Source organism: Benincasa hispida, chromosome 11 (assembly GCF_027475165.1).
Source record: "Benincasa hispida cultivar pf3 chromosome 11, pf3_genome.v1.1, whole genome shotgun sequence".
Lineage (NCBI taxonomy): Eukaryota > Viridiplantae > Streptophyta > Magnoliopsida > Cucurbitales > Cucurbitaceae > Benincasa > Benincasa hispida.
Window position 1 is genome coordinate 24,152,465 of NC_143488.1, and position 14,802 is coordinate 24,167,266.

General features: G+C 32.9%; 1 non-coding gene across 1 annotated transcript; it reads left to right on the forward strand.

The window, feature by feature from the left end:
- The first annotated feature begins 10,581 nt into the window (after window positions 1–10,581).
- On the forward strand, window positions 10,582–10,654 carry TRNAF-GAA (transfer RNA phenylalanine (anticodon GAA)). The gene has a single exon. It is a non-coding gene; the product is annotated as a tRNA-Phe (tRNA).
- The last annotated feature ends 4,148 nt before the right edge of the window (window positions 10,655–14,802 follow it).

Genomic DNA, 14,802 nt, shown 5'->3' on the forward strand with positions numbered 1-14,802 from the left:
ATGAGGTCCCCTCGGTAGCTCAACCGGAATAAATGAGAATAAGTTTTTAGATTAATTTGATTTGTTCAAATTAATTGAGGAAATTAATTATATGTGATATAATTAATTTAATTTTAATTATATATTATATAATTACTATAATGTATTTGATACATTATAATATTAAGTTTTTTTTAGAGGAAATAAATATTTGAATCTGATTCAACTATTAATTATATGAATTTGATCACATAATTAAATTTAATATAAATAGGATTTATATTAAATGTCTTTGATGAGAGAATTAAAGCTATAGGTTATATTGTATTTGATACAATATTAAACTATAGGTTTATGTTATATTTGATATAACATATAGTTTAATATATATTATATGATAAAGTAGTTATCATTGTTGGGATTAGTGTCCTAATTCTCCCAGAGTCTCGTTGGTTTGTAAAGATACACATTGTTTAATGAATAAAATAATTGTTATTTCATCATGGCATTTACTCATATCTAATCAACAAAACTCCTTGATTATCTTATGTGAACTTAAGCATGTATATGTGATATACAAGTGAATCATGCCTTAAGTGATAACCTAAATAGGTCTGTAGTATAAAGATTAAGGTGAAATACCTGATCCTGGTGACACTACAGATACGACCCACTTTGTAGAGGATTCCAAGTGTTGTAAACTACTACAGATGGTAGATCTTGACCTGCATTTGGAGACGTGCGAGCGAAGGTGTCCTATACAAGGAGTTTGTGTAAGACCCATCACGAGATGACTAGACTCTGTATATAACGCTGTTGATATTAGAGACTTACATCTCACCTAAACGACCGTAGGTGACACGACCTCAATCCTGAGTGTTTTGGGAACTTCTGCCTTTGAGGGCAGACCTTTGATTAGTATGGGTGAGAGTGGCCAGATTGCCAACTCAACATGCCTATCTTTTTGGGGACTTGTCTGATCTGGGAGTTGGAAACTCAATCCACAAAATGGAATTCACTTCTTTCCCGAAGCAGAGATGAGTAGAGAGATTGCTCCTTTAAGGGCTGATTCTGGGGCTTGAACATAGTGGCCACAACTTCTCTTTGGAAGAGAGAACTCAGTCATAGTAGGACTATGACTTATGTTCATTAGAGGAATCAGTGGTATTTAAGGAGTTAGATGTAACTATAGGGGTATAATAGTTATTGGCCCAGCTGTATTTATGAGCGATCTGTGAAGGGTTGCCGCACTTATGATTGGTTAAAATGGACACATAATATATCTGTGGTAAGAAGACTTCAACTGTCGATCTTTAGTAGAGTGCCTGGCAGTTAACGGATGGTAGATCTCTTGACTAAAGAATTTAGTTAGTTATTCACGTATCATTGGAGCTTCGAGCTACAGGTCCATAAGGTCCCGTTGGTAGCTTAATGGATTTAGTTATGGATCAGTTCCTTGTGTTAATTTGAGATTTTCAAATTGACAAGGGGTAATTTGATTATATATGATATGATCGGTATGATGTATGAGATACATCTAGTGGAGGATTGATGTAAATGAGATTTATATTAAGTACCATGGAATAGAAAAAGAACTATGGTTTATATGTTTCATGAGATGAAATATTAAAACTATAGATTATAAATATAGTATGATAAGTTGGTTATCATTTATATTTATAATAATATCATTTATTTATAATGTAAATGAGGTTATTGGTGGTTCATGGTAACCGTAAGATAAAAGGAAAATTGTTTTCCTAATTTTAGTAAGTTTTTTGGAAAAATGTTTTTGAGATTTCTCTCTGAAAAAGAATCTCACGAAAGTTGTCAAGTAAACACGGATTTACTAAGCGACGGCTTGACTAAGGTAAAAGATCGTGTAGTGTTTTGTAAGTGACAGACATGGAACTAAGCGATGAGCTAAATGATCGCTTAGCTTTTGCTAGACGATTGGGCATCGACCTATGCGATAGGTTCGACCTTCTCCCACTTGCTCAATCGTTTACACGATTGTTGAATCCTCTTTCTTCTTCCTCAAACCAAGTCCAAACAGAGCCCACCCTCTAGATTCTTACAATGAGAATACCAAGGTAGCCTTCTTGGTAGTGTCATACTCAACTCGACGCCGTCGAGGTTCTGTGGAGGCCATTTGTATTGTTGGGGTGTTCGTGATCGAGGCTATTGCTGAGTTTGAGTCTGCGGTGTTCATGCGGCGAAGCGGTCATGTTGTTCGAGCGTTCAAAGTTGTTGTGTTTGAGTGTTCGTTATCAAGGAGCGTGGAGACGAGTCTACAAATGTGTGTAGAGTTTCTCTTTGATCATTTATAGTTTCATGTTGTAATTTCTGTAATGAATGCATAACTATTTGTTTCTATGTATGACTGTAATTTGTAATGTTCATACATGATTGTAATTTGGAATGATCTTTTCCGCTGCTCATGGTAATTCTCGTGATCGATTTCCTTCAGTCACATATATACATATATATATTAAAGTTTAATTAAAATTATTTTTTATTTGATTTTTAAAAAATAATTTTAAGGAAGGAATTAACTCTCTCCCCCTTTTTTCTTCTCTCTACTACGTGTGAAGAGGAGTTAGGGCCAATTCTCAGTTTTTGGTCTTCTTCTTCCTTCATCTGAAACACAGAAAGGTTCTATGAGTTTTTCTTGAATTGTCTTCTCTGCTCTCTCCCTGCTTTCACAAATCTCTAAAATCCCTTCCCTCACCAAAATAGCCAGAGCCCACAACTCATGGGTTCTCATCCTAAGAATATTTAAGGAAACCTAGTGGTGGTGTCCATTGTAGATCTCATTCTATTCGTGACCATTCTTGGAAGGGAATTACGTGAAGATTTAATTCTTCAAAGGTAAGGGTTCCTAAACCCATCTTCATCTTCTGTTTTGTTAAGAGCGTATTGTATTTTTAGTTTTAAATGCATAATTTTATTCTTCTTTTGTAAAAATTCTGGATTCTGTAAATTTAGGAATTAGGACGATGCGTTTCACTCTTGGACCTATCAAAGGGTTCCTTTAATTGGTATCAGAGCCACTGGTTTAGATCCCAATTTTTCCTAATTTTTCAAGAATGATTTTTACAGTGTTGGTGGGTAAATCATTCTGTTTATTCATATGATGAATTTTGTGTTGAATGGTTTGCATTAATGGAATTTTCGGGATTGGGCTGTATAGATTTATCGCTATTTTTTTTTTTTTTACAAATTGTTTTGTAAAGGGCCATGTTTTTAGGGGCATTAATTATGCGATTGAGACTGTATTTTTGTTTGTTGATTCATCTGTTGTGTTCCCAGCCAGATTCTGGGCAAATTTCCATGGCATTTCGAAGAAATTTGAAGTAGTACAGTGGGTGACTGTACTATAACGTCACAACGTTGAGCCCTAGCATTGCGACGCTACGATGCGGCGAATGAAAAAAATCTTCGTAGTGTCATGACGTTAGGGCATAGTGTTGCGATGCTCCAAGACGGAGATTTCACGCAGTTCAGCTCTGGTTCGTGGTCTGCTGGTCCGGTTCGATTTGTGGGTTCTCTGGTTCAAGTTGGTTGGGTTCATCTGGACCGATTCTTGGCTGGTTTGAGCAGTTTTCGGTCTAGTTCAAGTAGTTCAAGGCCCGGTTCACTTGTTTAGAACCGGATGGATATTCATTTTGTAATTTTTTTTAATAAGTGTTCAATCCTGGTCCATTAATTACTTTTATATTATTCATGTGATGTATGATTTAATTTTATTATTATATGCCATAAAGTTTGCCATATAGTATAGAATTTAACCATAAGTTACGCATTTAATTTCATGTATTATATTATAAATGTTATAATTTTAGATATATGATTTATTTTTATAGCTTGTTCATGCATCATATAATATATACATGCATACATTAATAGCATATCCTGCATCATTTATATTATAATTGTTATAATATATAGTTCAATGTATGTATGGATGTATGCTATAGTTTGATTCATTACCTATTTATATAAATGTTGTATATGTCAGTAATGAAAATGAAATTGCATGAAGCATGACACTATCTTAGATAATTTATAAATGTATAATTTACTAAAGTATCTCAAAGCATGCAATGTATGTTTTAATTTGTTTCATTAGTTATGGTTATAACTAAATGAAATTAGAAATTAAAATCGATAACTCAGAATTGCATGCAAATATTAGGTTAAAAATCATTTTTAATTTTTTTTTAAAACATGATTCAGATCGACCTAATATCTTTTTCTAATGAGATTAGAAATTTAAGTTTAATATTTTTATCGATTTAATAAGATTAAATTGATTCTTAATTAAAAGATTAACATTGTAACAAATGTATCTATAAGGGACCTTTTGTTTAAGGCTAGTTCTGTCTAGGCTGGGGTATTTAAATTTACGGAAATGTAACATCCCTACCTGGGAACTTACCTGGTAGATAGATTTGTTACAAGCATGCAATGTTTGATCAAAGTTTTTTAAAGTGTTTAATAGACCTTAAACAAAATTGTTTAACTAACCAAAGGCAAGTGTTATTTTTGGGCAAATTAAACATTCATTTAGTCAAAATCAATAGTCGGATTTTCCTAAGTTAACTTAACCCTAGATAAAACACTCAGTGGAGGAAAATGGGGTATATGATAATTTATTTTTCCTCTTTATGTTTCTCCCTAAAAGTTTACATTTTTTAGGACTCCAAGAAGGGCCTACTGTCATTCAGGCATGGAGTCACTTTGTCTAAGGACATGAGTCCTAAGACGCCTCAAGAGGTTAAGAAGATGACACGAGTCCCATATGCGTCTGCCGTTAGTAGTTTGATGTACGCGCTGCTTTGTACTCGTCCAGACATCTGCTACACTGTGGGCATAGTCAGTAGATATCAGTCTAACCAAGGCCAGAGTCACTGGACCGCAGTGAATAACATCCTCAAGTATCTTCGGAGAACGAGGGACTAATTGCTCGTGTATGGTTCTAGGGATTTGATCCTTACTGGATACACGGATTCTGACTTTCAGACTGATATCGTATATATTTAACGCTTTGCTCCAAGAACCAAATTTGAACACTTTAAATTCGTTCGTCACACTGTTCTAAGGTTTATTCCGATATGAGCTAGTAGGGAGACCTCATGAACCTACAGATCATGGGCTCCAACGATCCATGATTAACCGACTAAACTCTTTAACCTAATTAACCACCATTTGTTAACTGGATCACTCCACTAAAGCCCAGAGTTGCACTCCCCTCACTATAGATATATTGTGTCCACTCGATATAACCATGATTAGTAAGTTAACCCTTCATAGGTTTTTCGTAATAACAGCTGGGTCAAATGGTTGTTTTACCCCCGAGATTACTCTTTGTCCCTTAAGTCCCACTGATCCTCTAATGAACAATTGATCTATGAACCAATCAACAAATCGAGTCCCTCTCAGGCCAATGAGAGGGTGGGGTCCCTTGTTCAAGACCTGGAGTTAGCACTCAAGGGAAAAAACCTCTCTACTATCCCTAAAAGCGGGTAGGAATGAATTTCATCTTGCACCCTATGTCCCCAGCTATCTGTCCGATCTTACCCTTGAAATGGGAGGCTTATTGAGCTAACATTGTTGAGTCAACCCTCACACATGAAAATTTAAGGATAATCCCGAATAAGTAGGAGTTCATAGTTAGCTTATGATTAAGGTTAAGTTACCTAGGTCATTGCTTTGAAAAAGCCAGTCTTAAAAACAAACAACATTATAAAGTAAGAGTGACTTAATTCTTGATCCGATCTTATGCAAACTCATTACATAGGATGCCCCCACTCCTCATGTCAATACATGAACGAATCAGGATCTCTTTATTTGTAGCACTTTACAACAAATTATAACAAATACAGAGTAGACCGCATCCGATAGTGTTACCAAAATAAGGTACCAAGCCTTATTCGTATATTATAGATCGTTTTGACTATTTACTGAACTTGATCCACTCTTATGTCTCCACATAAAGGTCATGTATTCAAATAATATCCATGGATCTTTAGTTTATTGAATTTAGAGTTTATAGGTGCAATTCACATATTCAACAATAGTTTTATTGAATAAACGTCAATAACGTCTTTATTGATAATAGAATATGTTTAACATTACAACTGCGAGTTTTAGGACATACAACTCAACAGTTGGTAGCCTGATGCATGCAATGTTATTCACGTGGCATCTGCTATGTAGTGGGGATAGTTAGTAGATATCAGTCTAATCTAGGATTAGATCATTGGACTGTCGTTAAAACCATCCTCAAGTTTTTTCAGAGAATGAGGGACTACATGCTCGTATATGGGTCTCAGGATTCGATCGTTACATAATACACAGACTCTGATTTTCAGACTGATAGAGATTCTATAAAATCTACATCAAGATCAATGTTTACTCTTAATGAAGGAGCTATAGTCTGGAGAAGCACCAAGCAAGGGTGCATTACTTATTCCACTATGGAGATAGAATATGTAGTAGCTTGTGAAACTGCTAGGGAGGCTGTTTGGCTTAGAAAATTCTTGACTAATTTGGAAGTGGTTCCAGACATGTCAAAGTCCATCATCCTTTCTTATGATAATAGTGGTGTTGTGGCTAATTCCAGGGAGCCTAGGAGTCACAAGTGTGGAAAGCACATAGAGTGTAAGTATCACATGATATGAAAGATTATGCATCGAAGGGACGTGATCGTCACGCAGATCGCTTCGGTGCACAACTATTAATGATCCATTTACAAAGGCTATCAAAACTAAGGTGTTTGAGGGTCACATGGAGAGTCTCGATCTACGACACAGGCCGCATCGAGTCTAAGACAAGTGGGAGATTTTTTACTGGGCGCATATTGTTTACCCTAGTTCCTTGTTTTTGTGTACTGTTGTAATAGCTTGACTTTTATGATGTACAACCCATTAGCTTTAGGATAAGTGGGAGATTGTTGGGGTTGATGTCCTAAATCTCATGGATCTTGTAGTTTGTAATTGTACCATACAAACAATTTATTTATCTAATAAAATAAGATGTATTTTATTTGACATTTAGTAGCATTAACCTACAAAACTAATACATTAAGATCTAATGTTATCTTCTATAACTTAAACATGTATTTGGAGATAAATAGGTGGATCATGTTTAAGTGATAACCTAAACAGTCTGTAGTAGATGGATATGGCTAGGTACCTTATCCCGGTGACACTACAAATACAGCTCACTTTGCAGTTATTATAATTGTTGTAAAGTGCTATAAATGATCTGATCTTGATCACTCATGTGAAGACATGTGAGTATGGGTGTTCTATACAAAGAGCTTGTATAAGACCGAACTACGAGATGGATAGTCTTTTTATATAATGTTGTTGATAGAAGAGACTTACATTTCACCAAGATGACCATAGGTGACTTAACCTGAATCTTGAGTGAACTGTGAACTTCTGCCTCTAAAGGAAATCCTTTGATTTGCATGGGTGAGAGTGGGTAGTATCACCGACTCAATATGTCTACCATTTTCGGGAATTCGTCTGATTGGGGAGTTGGGAACATAGATACATAAGAATGAATTCACTCATTCTCTGTAATTAGACTAAGTAGAGAAATTGATTCTTAAAGACTGATTTTGGGGATTGAACAATGTGGCACCACACCCTCTATTAGCTCGAGAGGGGTTTGGTTATAGTTAGACTATAACTTATTGTTCATTAGAGAAATCAGTGGTACTTAAAGAGTTAGATGTAACTACAAGGGCAAAACGGTAATTTTGACCCAGTTATACTTACGAGAAATTTGTGAAGGGTCAATGCACCATTGATTGGTTATATCCAATGGACATAGAAATATATCTATAGTGAGAAGAGTGCAGCTATTGGTTTTTAGTGGAGTGACCGACAGTTAATTAAAGTTTGTTAATATAATTAAAGAGTTTAGTTAATTAATCGAATACCATTAGAGCTTCAATCTATAGGTTCATAAGGTCCCATCGGTAACTCAACTGGGATTAATGAGAATCGAATTAATTTTAGATTAATTTGAGTTGTTCGAATTAATTTTGGATTAATTTGAATTATATAAGATATAATTAATATAAAATTATTTATATTTGATATAATTAATATAATGTATATGATACATTATAATATAAAGTTTTATTTGAGAAAAAAAAATTATTTGAATATGATTCAGATATTAATTATATGAATGTGATTCATATAAATCTATAAGTTAAATTTAATATGAATGTGATTCGTATTAAATACTATATGTTAAAATGAGAGAATATTAAACTATTGCCTATATTATATATGATATGATATAAACTATATGTTATGTGTTATATTAGATATAGCATATAGTGTATACATATATAATATATATGTGTATGCATATATATATATATATATAGTAAATTGGTTATTATATATTTATATATATTAAATGATTTTATTTTATTTTTTTAATTTAAACTTAAAGGAAGGGAGTTAGTTGATAACTCCCCATTTTTTCTCTCTGCAACACACAGAACCTTCCTTTATGAAATATCTCTGCACAATTCTATCTCAAAGAACTCTCCTCCCTTTCTCATAATTAAAGCGGAGCTCACAACTCTAGCCGATTCTCACCCCTGAGAATAAAGAGGTTTCATTGTAGTGGTGTCCGAAATTGGTTTTTGGTTGCTATAACTTTTTGGTGTTCATGCTCTAAGGAGACTTTAAAGAGTTCGTGGAATTTGTGAGGACTTGTAAAGAGTCTTTGGTCTTCAAGGGTAAATACACAATATCTCTTCAATTCCTCTTAATTTTTTTTTTATCAATCATGTTGTACTAAATTGCATTTGAATGTTTTCGACTTCTAAATTTATGTATGTTTTATGTAAAATAAAAATTGGGCTATGATTCGTTTCCGCATCGGGTATTCATACATCCATCAATTGGTATCAGAGCGTACAGTTCTGAGTCCCACTTTTATTTTTCCAGAATTACATTCAGAGTTATGGTGAGATTTTTTTTTTTTTTTCTGTTATGCATTTATGTATGTGAATGTGAGGTTTACAAATTTTTTATGTTTTGGGGATTAATTTTTAGAATTTTCATTTAATTTATGATTCGATATGTAAGGGCCCGTTATTTTGTGCATATTAATTGTTATCGAGTCTGTAAATTCAAAGTCCGGGTCGTTCATGGAGTTTTCTAGCGTCGTTTTGGTGAATTTGGAGCCAAATCAGAGGGAATCAGAAAAAAAAATTGCACTGTATAGAGGTTTTCTGTACAGCAGTGTCGCAACGTTATACCCTAGTGCGACGACGCTCCAACGCGAGGCGTCGAAATTTTTTTCCGTAGCATCACGACGTTGTAAATTCTAGTTTACGTGATGACGCGGGCGAGAAGACCTATCAAGAAACTTTAAGTTCTATAAATTCTAGTTTTTGGAAAGAAGCAATCTAGAGGGAATTAGATTCTTTAGTTATGAATCAAATATGAGAATTAGTGAAACTACCTAAAGGAAATAAACTCATTAGATGTAAATGAATATTTAAGAAGAAAATGAGACCATATGGTATAATAGACAAGTTTAAGGCTAGACTAGTTGGGAGACACACAAAAGCAAGGTATAGGTTATGTTGACACTCATTCATCTGTGATTAAAATAGGCACTATTAGAACATTGATAGCCTATGCAGCGATACGTGACCTTTTAATACAACAGATGGATGTAAAGACGACATTCCTCAATGGGGACTTGGAAAAGGAAATATATATGATATAATCTGGAAGTTTTATTGTAGCTTTACAGTCTAAAACAAGCTCTTAAACAATAGTATGAAAAATTTAACAACACTATAGTAAACAATGACTTCAAAGTAAACTATTCTGACACATGTGTTTACTCAAAGTGGTTAGGCTCAAAGTGGTTAGGAGCTAATTGTGTGATTATTTGTATGTATGTTGATGATTGTTGATATTTGACACAAATATAAATATAATTAATGACACCAATTTATTTTTATCCTCACAATTTGAAATGAAAGATTTAGATGAGGTTAATGTGATACTTGGTGTTAAAATAAGAAAAACTGAAAATTGATTTTCTTTATGTCAATTACGCTACATTAAAAAATTGCTAAAGAGATTTGATGTCTTGATGAAACACCTGTAAAAACACCCTCTGATCCTAGTATGAGTCTTAAGAAGAATAAGGGTGAAAGTGCTCCTCAATCTGAACATGCAAAAATTATTGGTAGTGTTATGTTTTTAACGAACTATACTGGACTTGACATTGCATATGTTGTGAGTAGATTGAAGTTCTTTTTCGATAACTAGTGTATGGTATGACATATATTTTTTATATTAAATTATTACAAAAAAGGAAAAAATAATAATAAACCAGAAATAGTTTTAAAAGAAATTATGTTTTTGTTTCTCGAAAAAGAAACATGAAACAAAAATTCAAATACATCCATTTTCTAGTTCTTTAAAAAAATTAACAATAAACGAAAAGCATCATCAAATAGAAATTACTGAGCGGATATTTTTTCAAAAATGGTAAAAAACAAAAAACTTATATAAACACGGGTATTGTTGTTGTCATCTGGCGGGGATAGCTCAGTTGGGAGAGCGTCAGACTGAAGATCTGAAGGTCGCGTGTTCGATCCACGCTCACCGCATTTTTGTTTTTTTTTTTCTCCAGCAACATTATTCATACGACATCGTTTGCTTTGCTGTGGGCCAGGATAAATGGTCGTTTTCAGCCCATGAGCCCCATTTTAATTTCATTATAATTTACACGACATTAAAAACTGTTTTTATAATTATGTCCAATTTTAATTTTATTATTATTCTTGTTTAGAAAACCAATTTTAATTTTATAAAAAAAAAAATGATTGTTTATTGTTTAAAAAATATATTACTAATAACTATATATACACACAAAGGCTATTTTTTAAAAAGTAATATAAATATAACCTTCCGATCTTTGGAAGTGTGTTGTGAGCCCAACCACAAAAGACTGTCAAATCATTTCTCTCTTATTTGCAAACTATCTTAGCATATTTTGGATGTCCATTTACACCTTCTAAATCAAAACAGATTGTGATTGATATGAACTGTCCAAGACATCAAGTTACATTATTTATATATTATTTAATAATTTTCACGTAATTTTCATGTTTTCTCATTTTATCTTTTTTATGACATATTGATAACTAGTAGAAATACAAGTTATTACAACTCAAATAAGTAAACTAATGAGAGAATGTGATGGTAAATAGGCAATATCATGTCTGAAAGCGCTAAACTGAAAGGAATTGCGATCGTGAGCGCTCATCGCATAAAAGCAACTAATTTACCTATTTTGTGTAGGTACAATGCGATGGCGCATATGAAACTGCGATCCAAAGGCACAATGCATCAGCACACTTGAAGATTGTGATCGCAAGTCATGCGATCGTGAGAAGTTTCTTAAATAGGTGGCCGCATAAAGACCTCGCATCAAGGCGACAGCATGATAAATCATGATGGGACAGAAAGCCGATAACGATCGATTCCGAACTTAGTTGACAAGCCGTTAAAAACCACACTGCAGCAAGTACGCTCAACTTTCGGTGACGATTAAATGGCGCCTTGAGGCATTAATGTTGCCCATCATTGCAATCATTAGCAAGAAATGCTGCTTCACCTTGAAATCTATAAATACCGAAGGCCACCAAAGAAAAAGGGAGTTAGTTAGTTAGTCCATTTCGGCACATACTTATAAATATTCATAGAGGACGGAGAGAGACAGAGACGAGGGAAAGTCGAGAGAAATCATTCCCGGATAGATCGAGAGACTGCCGGAAAGCAATACAAAGGAGAGAGGGCCAATCCTTGTGAGAGCAAGAATTTACAACTAGAATAGAGTTGAAGTGATAAAGAGCAGTATAAAAGGCCACGGGAAGCAGGACATCGCTTACTAGGCTTTTTATCTCTCAAATCCATTTGATATTTTGTATTATGTACTTTATTTTCAGAAAATGGAAACTTCATTTTAATCTATGTCTAATCTCTCCATATCATGCATGAGTAGCTAAATTTATGAATGGGTTGAGAAGTACTTAGCTAGCATGACTTAAGATTTACATTTTATGCGATCATCTTGTCTTATGTATGCACCATTCATCCTTTGGATATACTCGAGAGAGTAGTCTAAAAATAGAATCTAGACTTGAGAAAGTCAGATTAGAATCTAGGTTTGAGAGAGTCAGATTAGAATCACATAAGCAAGAGTAGAAACTTAGACATAAGTTCTATTGATATTTACACATCGCATGCACCCTAGAAATAGGAAATGATGGTATGCAGTCACCTTGTCTTATGTGTGCTTCATTCATCATAAGCAAGAATAGAAACTTAGGCATAAGTTCTATCGACATTTTCGCATATGCATCGCATGCGTCCTAAAAGTAGGAATTGCAACATTCTGCATTGAGAAATGTAGTTCTAATATTTGTGTGTAGCATGATCGCATAACTTGTGCACAATCTTAGGAAATGTTAGCTAAACCCCTTTTCAATCCCTTCATTGCATACTTATCGTAACTCTACGCTTTCATCACTCTGCGTTCAACTCCGTCGCATAGGAAAAATATAGATCAAAACACTATCCACTTTATTAGTTTTACCACCGCAATAGAATCAAAGAGTGTCGCATATCTATTTAGTAGTCCCTGTGTTCGACCTTTGACTTACCAGGAAACTTAAGAAGGCTTATACTTGGGTCTTGTTAGGAAAACTTGCATGATCATAACACACATCATTGCAAATTCACACCATAACACATCATAATTTCACGCATCACATATTAAGTTGGAGTATTTTTGTCAGTTTTACTACTATCTAAAATGTGACATTAGGGTTTTTATTTGGTAGCTATTTAAAATATTGCTATTAAATTGTTTAAACTCACACCAAGGAACTTGTTCTTTATCTCAAGATCTTTGATCTTAAGGCAATTCGTACCTAACCCAATCAATAGGGTTGAAATCATATCGATTTGGGGGTTCATACCAAAAGGATTTCTAATTCTAATTCACTAGAGTTTTTCTATCACTCGTGACAACTCCTTATGCATCCTCTAAGGAACAAAGATGATTCCTTCATGTCACAAGCCTGTAGTGACAAAAACGAGTGTAGTTTAAATTGGAAATGATGTTCAAGTTATCATCTTATACAAAAAAAACAACGTTTATAGGATATCATTGAAACAAACTGTCATCATAACATGTGTTTTTTCCCTAAGAAAATACGTCTGTGTACAATCATTACTATTTCAGGCATACAATGTTGATTAACAACTAGCATCATTTTAAACTATCATTGCATATGATTACATTAAGTAAGACGTCGGTTTCAAAACTAACATTATAGCTAATTGTCATCGTATGATTACAATGACATTGGGACTAATATTTAATCTGAATTGACATCATAGCTAACACATGAAGAATTTTCGTTGGTAGTTTTAAACTATCACACTTCTGCAAACGTCATAGTACCTATGATGCTATCCATGTTTATCAAAACTGCTAAAAATATTTATAAATAATAGTAAAATATGACAATCTATTTACAATAGACTGCTATCTATGTTTATCATGATCTAGATAAATACAGAGAGACAATAGTTTAATGCAGTCTATTGTGATTATCACAGATAGTTTATGATATTTTGTTGTATTTATAAATAGAGTTACTCATAAAAGAAAGGTTAGGTTGCGAGAAATAGTAACTTGACCGATCTTTTTGACGCTAAATTATATATATATATATATATATATATAATACTTTTGAACTTTATATTTTGTGTAAAAGATATTCATGAACTTTCAATATTTTAAAAAATATTCTTAAATTTTTTTAAAAAAATAAAAAACATTCTTACCGTTAGTTTTAGATGGGAACCATTAAAGTTTTGTTTAAAAAATACTCCTGAACTTTCAAAATTTTCAAAAAATATCCTTAAACTTGGAAAAAGTTCAAAAATACCCTCACCATTAGTATATGAACAAAAATTGTTAATACTTCGTTACAAAATAAATCTAAAATTAAAAAAATATTTATAAATGTTTCTACCATTAGTATGGTGATCAATTTTTTTTAATTTTTTTTGAGTTTGAAAAGAATCAATTTTTAAACAAATTGTATAGATATCATTTTTTTTCTTCTTATAAATACTCTCACTTTCTCCCATTTTCTGAATTCTTGCACCAACTTTCTCAGCAACCAAAATAAAAACTAAAATTTTAAGTTGAAACATAAAATCCCACAAAGTCTCACAAAATTCCAAAATCAAAATCTTCCAGTCCTAAAATTCTTAGGTGCTTCATTAACCTCTTTCTTTTTATCATAATCCATATACCATATACTTTAATTGAACTGGCCAGTTTTATGCTTTTTTTCAGAGATAAACAAATATAAAACAATTAACAAAAAAGATGAGTAAAAAATTATTGAAAAAGAGAGGAGAGAAAAAAAGAAAGAAAATAGAGAAGTAAGACAGTATTTAACAGTTTCCATTCATATAATAGCAAGGGTATTTTTTAACTTTTATTTAAGTTTAAGGATATTTTTGAAAGTTTTAAAAATTTAAAGGTATTTTTGACACAAAGCACTAATGGTTTCCATAGAAAAAACTAACGATAAGGGTATTTTTTAACTCATTTTGGAAGTTTAAGGGTATTTTTTAAATATTTTAAAGTTCAAAAGTATTTTTAGCACAAAATACAAACTTTAAGGATATGTGTATAATTTAGTATTTTTTTTAAATGAAAAATTAACCA